The following is an 8719-nucleotide window of genomic DNA, read 5'->3' as shown; positions in this document are numbered from 1 at the left end:
GCCACAACAGTCCCTCTGTGAATGATGCAGTCTACATGGCTTGAATCCAAGTCTACACGTCTTGGGTAATAAGGGTTTTCCCAAAGTTGTATCCTACTATTGCACCCTGGACCATGTACTAGCAAGTATGGGACGTATAGGTCCAGCTTCACAAAAAATTTGCTTTACCAGAGGAAAGAACCAAGGGGCCACTCACTGTGCAGTTATGCTACCTGACAGAAAGCTCCAGAACAATATTTTCTCTTTACCTTGGTGGATTTTTTTTCTTGCATGATGCCTGGACAGCTTCTGATGAACGGATGGTGCTTGTCTGAAATGATGACTATTCCAATATCACTGGTATCTTCAGGACCAACTCTTGGATCATGGAAAAAAAAGCCAAACCACAAACCCACTGGAGAAAAATAAATACTTTATTCTTTGCTCTCAAAGTGAAAAGTCAGGACCTGATAGAGGAATGGGTAGATTTAGACTGAAGGTCAATCCAATCCAGTGCCCTGTCTCTGGCAATACCAATAGTTCCCCAGACATATAAGAGCAAGGACAGAAAAAACGTGCTTGCCCAGTTAATGCTCTGCAGAGATATAAAATCATGCAGCTACCCTTCAGCCAAATTATTTCTAAGAAATCTAGCAGGCTACCTTCAGTGAATGAACCTGAAGCTGAACCTTGGAAAACACAGGTTGTTCCAGAGTTTAATCACATTCAAAGATAGACTATTAGTGGACAGGCATCTGTCATATTACTGACAGCTGGACTGTCTGACTCATGAGATGACAATGATGTCTCTTCATATTTTGCTTCATCCTACTACAAATTTGTATCTATTTAGAGCAAGGACAGAAAGTCAAGTGTTTTACCTCTTTGAACAGTGCTTGACTCTGGTCCCATGGCAGTCAAAAGTGTGGTTTGCCCAGTGGCTACTGCTGAAGCAGTTCCATTCATTTTGTATAATATTTTTAAATAGTAATTGGAGCTGGGACGAAATCTGACCTTCCCAAGTCACACTACCGAGTCCAAAGAATGAGGGCAGCTAAGTACTACTTGGAGGAAAATTTTGCTCTCATTTTTGTTCTTTAGGTCCATTTTTGCCTAGAAACCCCTAGGAATCTACTGCTTTTCTATGTAATGTGTCTGCAGTTACCATATCCATTAGCCAGAATCACTCGTAGGATTTTATAACAGTGCATTAGGACACTGGGCACTCCAGGGAGAAAATGAAGTTAATGTAACGGCAAATGACTTCCAAAATATTCGATTCTGTGCCTTTAAATTTCAGACCCTGAAAAGAAAGTAAAAGAAAAAAAGAAAAAGAAGCGCATGAAAGGAGGATATCAGCCTGTGACTGAAAGTCCAGCTGTGTAAACAAGTTTAGTGACTTCTTTTATCTCTAATTGGTCTTATACACTGATCGTTCTGGTGCCAAAATCACACACTTCACATTGATTCTTCAGTAATATAGCATTATTTCCGGATGGAATTGGTCTTAAATGTAAAACTGATATGTGTCACTTGCAATCTATTAACATTTCATGTTTTTTCCAGTGAACATCAACAACTGTCTTTGGTTATATTACTTCAAATGTTTGAAAAGGAAACAGGTTTATACCACTGAAAATGTTAATATAGGCACTAAAATTGTGCTAATAGTGCTATTGCCTGCATGAGACATAGAAGATAGTCAGCTGGCATAAATTTTTTGGCCAAATTACATTAACTTCAGAGATGCCATGCCAGTTAATATGGTCAAATAATTGGCCTACAGACTTCAGAAGATATCCGTCTCACAAATGCAGAACAGGCTGTTGTCTTTCCTGATAGTTTAGGACCTTTGAGTAACAAGATATTCACATAATTATGTAGACTACTCTGGAGCAGACACTGGGATAGACACTGAAAAACTCCAGTGAGACAAAGAAGCCACATGTAGAGGCAAATGAAAATCAATACTGATAAATGTAAGGTGATGTACACTGACCATAAAAATAAATTAATGAGGCAACAAGCAAATGAACTGTCTATCCATCTGACATGGGTCAAAATCACCCATATGTGAGAAATGTGCATCAAAGCAAAATCATAGTCTGTGTGCAGTTGTGATCAGAAAAACAAGTATTTTAGGTTACATGGTATATGTGACACAATTAAATATATAAAGAAGATTGTGTCAATACAGTGATGTAGTGTTGCCTGCACAGTTAAAAGGGATTTGATAGCATTACACGTAGCAATGAAAAGTGCGTATGAGAAGTAATAAACTTCTGGTTTTAGTCCTTCTATTTCTTCCCAAAGATTATTATGTAAAATTCAAAAAAAGTAAATTCAGAAAGAATCACTGAAGTACTTTTTCTTGCTACAGATCACTAAGCTGTGATGATATTGCCATATATGTGTGTGTGTTTGTGCATGTATGTGTATATAAATACATAAAACTTAGACAGAACTTAGGTTAATAACAAGACCGATGGCTGGTAAGACAGTCGTAACTGATAGTCAAATCTGGCATTAACTGATAACAAATGTAACTTCAAAACCAACCAACTAAACATAATTCACAGCTTAAGGTAACCTCTAATGTTTACAGATCTGCCATATGACAAATAGAATTTTTTCATTTAGTAAGTCCTTCAAAACAGACAGTAACTGTGAGAAACAGAATACTAGATTAGATTGACCTCCGTTTGATTCAATTTGGAAATTTTTGTTTTGCTAATGATAATGGTTTTCTACCAATATATGACTAGACGAGACCCTGAGTGACCCGCTGTCATCATTCCTGTTTTGTGCAAGAGGGTTGTACTAGGGACCTGCAGAAATGCATTCAAACCTTAACAATTCTTTGATTCTATGATTCAATGAAAGAATACAAATAATTTTGTAGGACTTATTTTGGAAGGAGTATTTTTATTCTAAAATGTATATGTGGTTGAATGCAGAAAACAATAACACCAGAAAAAAAAAGTTACAGAGTTTTTTTTCATTAATACATTCATAATGGCATGGAAGGTAATCCTTCTAGCACTGCATTGCTCTGTGAGAGACAATGTCTTTGACCCCAAACTAATTTAAATAAATTGTAAGACAGTCATTATAATTCCCATACTGAAGCCTCAGAGATGACTACAGCAGGAAAATAAGTCTCTACTTCAGTACTAACTTATATTCTCTCAATTTGCTACCCTTCACATGCAGCTTTTTGTTTTACTTCAGAGCTCACATCCATTTATAGACACCAATAACATCACCCATTCCTGGTGAGAGCAGGGTTAATGAGAGTGTAACAAGCCTGAGAACTCAGATCTAATAAGTTAAGTAAGGATGGCTTCACCCTTTATTCAAAAGAAAATTGCTATGAAAAACAAAATGGAAGACAATCATAACTCTCAGCATACCGAACAAAATGGTGCCCCCATTTAACAGCCAACCTGTTTTAGGAGTGTCTATCTATTGACTATATAAACACTGTTGTGAATATCAAACACCCACATTTTTCAGGTTTAGGTCAGGACCTGTTTCCCTTCTCTTTAACATGTAAAATGTGTTTTGACTCTTCACTCCAAGATGTCTGGTTCCAGAATCAGACAAGAAACACACAACAGTAAACAAAATAGGTGAACCATTTTGCAATATTTTTGTGAAACACCAGGAGAAGTCTTTGTTCAAAAGCCTTCTATTTGGTTACACTGAAAGAATGTCTATAGCTCAGCAACTTTAGCGCTTAAGCATGCATCGTTATCATTAATAAGGCTTTTCCTTTAATTTATTGGGATAAAACTGTGTGTGTTTCCAGTCTGAACATTTTCACTAAAGCAGTTCAAAATCAGTCTATGGCTATACGAGGCCATCAAACCTGCTCAGGAAGAGCTGTATGCACAAAATGGTCTGGTCCATCCTATCAAAACCTTTCAGCTACAAAACAAGATGGTCACATACAGATAACATTGAGAAAAACAGATTGTGATTATTCCTGAAACACTCCAAGGAAGTGTTCAGGAGAGTGCAAGCTGGCAAAGACAATAATTTTTCCACGGTCTGATCTAACAGTTGAAAAGTAGAGATGACTGAGGTCCAAAGTCAATAAGCCTTCTCTAGCATAGTTTAATATACCAGTTTAGATATAGTTTCAGCATTTCTATTGATTGTTTTCACAGCAGAGTTGTTTCTTCTAAGAATATATTTTGGTGGGCCAAGTTAAACACCATCTTCTCTGGTGGATAGAGGAGGTCTTTAGGTCTGCTCTCATTACCTGTCTTTGATTTCTGTGTTGAAGTAGATTTGTTCAGTGGCCTGCAACCACTAAAACTAGATGTCAAACCTTAATAAAAAGAAAATTGAGAAATTAGACTACAAGAAAATATTAGCAGTGAAAGGATCATAGACGTGAACTTCACTGATTCATTGAGCTACGAGTGTTAACTGGGTCATAATCAAAGGACCTCTTTCTCCTAAGACTTCTATGCAAACCGAAGAAGACCCATTTGCAGACTTCACTTGAGGACCGACCTCTAGAGGGCAACACAATCATATGAAATGGCAATTCAATAACGATAAGGGCAGTGTCAGTATCTCACACTAATCAATACAATCCATCCTCCCTTTACATCCTAAACTTCTATTTATACAAAACTTAATTTGAAGGATCTGCTTTACAGAATGACACATGTAATGACCAGACACCACCTGTATGGTTACTGTGACCATATTGTACCTTCCATTGACACTCAATCTTGGCCATAAAATACATGACCTTCCACTCTAAAAACACAACCTTTAAGCTTGAAATAAATACAAATGTCTATGAGCTCCCAAGTCTTTTATTCTCTGGGAACAAAACCACTCTTATGTAGAAGACTAGAAAGTCACACTCAGACCTCCAAGATGAGAGATTTCAGTGGTTCCAGACTGTTAATCCTCAACCCATTTTTTTCAAAGCATTCCTAAAACCCCCTCTCTGTGTAACTCAGTATGTTAATTTTTAAACACATACATATGTGTAAATTAAATTAAAATCTTCCCATAATTGTTCTCTAAGTAACCCAGTGTCTTTTAGCTACTACATCTCCACCTTTCTTAGATGACAGTCTATGGAAAGGTCACCTGTATTTTAGCTTGGAAAGATAAGACATACAGAACACATCTTCCATGGTTCACTTGTAAATAATTCAAGTCCTACCAACTAAAGCAAGGATTAATCCTCAAAGTTATTTGATAAATAGGTTATTATAAATACTATAGGTACTGTGTTAGCAATAATATAAGAGCAGAAATAGCATAATGATTGTTTCTCTTAGATCATGGAAAAGCATTCAATCATCAGCTCCTGCAGCCATTCATTGTGGACTCCAGCTAACACCTTCATTTTAAAATGTCAATTTCTGCTTTTAAATTAAATGGAAATGGGGATCCATGTGACACATCATCATGTAAAGTGACTCCTGAGGAAATCACTGGAGTAATGCCATTAGCACTGCCTGCCATTTTCTGAAATGTTTCAGAGACAAAAAGCAGGCTTGGAGGTTTGTTTCAGATGGCTGCCTGCTGCAACCTTTCTTTGGCCAAGGCCGCGAACACCCGGTCTTCCTTTCACCTAGGGCCGCTTTTCAAGACAGTACTTGGAACTGATGAGAGGATGAAACGTGGCCTGGGCCTGCATATAAGGCAAAGAATAGGCTGAGTTGCAATCCCTGGTGTAACGGGCTTTGATGGTTCCGTTTGCCTGCCTTCCTGAGAAAGACTAAGTTAATCAATGTTTGTACAGCCGTACTGGGTGTCCATGGCAAGGTGTTGGTGGGGGACTGCAGGGGTGGCAAAAAGGGCAAAATGGTTCATGGCAGTGTGGGGAGTGAGGAAAAAAGTGTGAGAAACAACCTTGCAGATGCCAAGGTCAGAGAAGAAGGAGGGGGAGGAGGTGCTGCAGATGCCAGACCAGAGATTTCCCTGCAGGCTGTGGAGAAGACCATGGTGAGGCAGTTGTGCCCCTGCAGCCCGTGGAAACACCACATTGGAACAGACATCCACACTGCAGCCCATGGAGGACCCCACGCTGGAGCAGGTGGATATTCCTTGAAGGAACGGTAGCCCATGGAAAACCCACATTGGAGCAGGGAAAAAGCATGAGAAGGAAGGAGCAGCAGACAAGAACTGTTACGGACTAATGAAACCCCCCCCATTCCCATCCCCTCTGTACTGCTCAGGGTTGGCAGATGGTAGAGGAGTCAGGAATGAAGGAGTGACGTTGGATTTGGGAAGAAGTGATGTGGGGGAGAGGCGTTGTTTTAATTTCTCTTCCCCCCCCCCATCCTAATCTATTTTAATTTACTAATTTTCCCCAAGTCGAGTCTGTTTTGCCCTTGATGGTAAATTGTAAGTGATTTCCCTGTCTTTATCTCAATCCAAGAGCTTTTGGATCTTATTTTTTCCCCTCGTACTTTTGAGATAGGGGAGTGAAAGGATGGCTGGGTGGGTGTCTGGCAACCAGCCAAGGTCAACTCACCACAGAAGCATTGAGAATAACCATGATTCTTCTATGGAAGATCAATATAATTTTACTATATACTACTTTTGCTGTGCAGGAAAAGCTATGAACTAGAGGCCACCCAAGAGAAAACTCTGAGAGGGCCCTCTCCTGGCCAGTCCTCTGAATTCTCCAGTCAAGTTTGCCTCGGTCTATCTCACAAAAAGCTGTGGTTTGAGCCCAAAACTCATGCAGTTTTTGAGGACATAGAGCATATGAATGAAGATTTCCACTCTCTCTCCCTATCCTTCTTCATGTTTCATTAAGACCATAATGCCGTCAGCTGGAGCTGCTAGACACTCCCTCCTCTTCAGTTTATCCTGGAATTATCTTGAAGAGAGGCAACTGGATACGGAACAGTTTTGCAACTGGCACAATACCAGCTCTTCTAAATATCACCATGATATCAGTAAGGAGGAAACACAAGCCTTACACAGTCCTTTCTGCTGAATTAAGAAATTCACATACTTGGTATTTAGCATGGATTTTGCAAAGAATCTTGAGCTCCCCATTTAATAGGATTGTGACTGCAACCTAAGTAGAACATCTCATGAACATTTTGCAGCTAAAGATCAATTACAGGTTTGCTTTTAAACTACTTCAAAGACTTCTAAACTACATCAGTATCATCCGGCTGGAAATTAACCTGAGAAAGCAATGACAGATTTTCTCCTAGTTGCATATGTGACCAAATAGACACTATAGCTCAGGAATGCAGCTGCAGAAATTCTGCTGAACTTCACAATTTCAACCCAACTGCACTCACACATTGAAGCCCAGCATCTCCATGATAATCTGCGACTTCAAGTTGGAGAAATTAATTCATCCTGTACCAGTCCAGGCCTGGGGTCCCCAGCACAAGAAAGATGTGGAGGTCTTGGAAGAGGAGGGCCACAAAGATGATCAGAGGGCTGGAGCACCTCTCCTATGAGGAAAGGTTGAGGGAACTGGGCTTGTTTAGCTTGGAGAAGAGAAGGCTCTGGGGAGACTCATTGTGGCCTTCCTGTACTTGAGGGGAGCCTATAAACAGGAGGGGGAGTGACTATTTGCAGGGGTTGATAGTGACAGGACGAGGGGGAATAGTTTTAAACTAAGAGAGAGGAAATTTAGGTTGGATATTAGGTGGAAATTTTTCGCTCAGAGGGTGATGAGGCACTGGAACAGGTTGCCCAGGGAAGTTGTGGATGCCCCATCCCTGGAGGCATTCAAGGCCAGGCTGGATGGGGCCCTGGGCAGGCTGCTCTGGTGGTTGGCAGCCCTGCCCACAGCAGGGGGGTTGGAACTAGATGATCTTTAAGGTCCTTTTCAACCCAGGCCATTCTATGATTCGTTGTGTGATTCAAATGCCAAGCACTGGCAGTTACAAGAGGTCTCCTCAACTCTTAACAAGGAGGTGAGACACTTCCAGGACATGTGCAGCAATATGCAAATCAAGCTTTAGAGAAGCCTCTCCAGGGACTTAAGAAGCAAGTGGGAAGTAAAACAGTTGTGAAATTCAACCCAGTAGAGGGCAATAGCAGTGTACATCAACAACACAGTAGCCCTCAGTAAAACTGCTGTCTCTGACAGTGAACCTTAATGGTCTGCAGACAGAGGATAAGCAGATGAGGATGGAAGAAGAGATGGAGAAGTCTTAGAATTTTGATAATGTCATCGATAAATCTTCTGTCCCTAAGAAGAACGCTGTTCTGATTTGCTCAGTCTGATAACCTTCATTCTTTGTAGTAACAACATTGGTTTCAAATCATCATGTGGCCTATTATTTAATTTGGTTATAAATACTGGTATTGAGCTGCATCACCTATAAATTGATCAGTGACAGGAATTAAACAGTCTGTCTTTTGGTTGAGAGAAAAGCTTCACTAGGGTAAAAGTATGAGGCTATGTTGGGATGCTTTGGTTTAGAAAACACACAATTTTTGCATTTTTTAAATGCTGTTGTAGTAGAGGTAAGAGAGTATATTTTATTTCTAAAAGAAGACCCAAATAGTGTAAAGGTAAATTCAAAGGAGCAAAAATTGTCATTCAGGAAATGTAAATACAAGATCATTTCAACCTACTTATCATTTAATAGGATAGAAACAGAGGAGAAAAATAAATTAAGGGACAATAATTATTTTAAAGCCTACATAGAGCATGTGGAAAGGTCAGCAGTCAATCCTAGGACTTGTTTGAATGACAGGATCTTTCTGAGTAACGTTGAAA

This window comes from Pterocles gutturalis, unplaced genomic scaffold (assembly GCF_000699245.1).
Source record: "Pterocles gutturalis isolate BGI_N339 unplaced genomic scaffold, ASM69924v1 scaffold28536, whole genome shotgun sequence".
NCBI classification, from domain to species: domain Eukaryota; kingdom Metazoa; phylum Chordata; class Aves; order Pterocliformes; family Pteroclidae; genus Pterocles; species Pterocles gutturalis.
The sequence above is the reverse complement of the archived record's forward strand: the minus strand, read 5'-3'. Positions refer to the sequence as shown.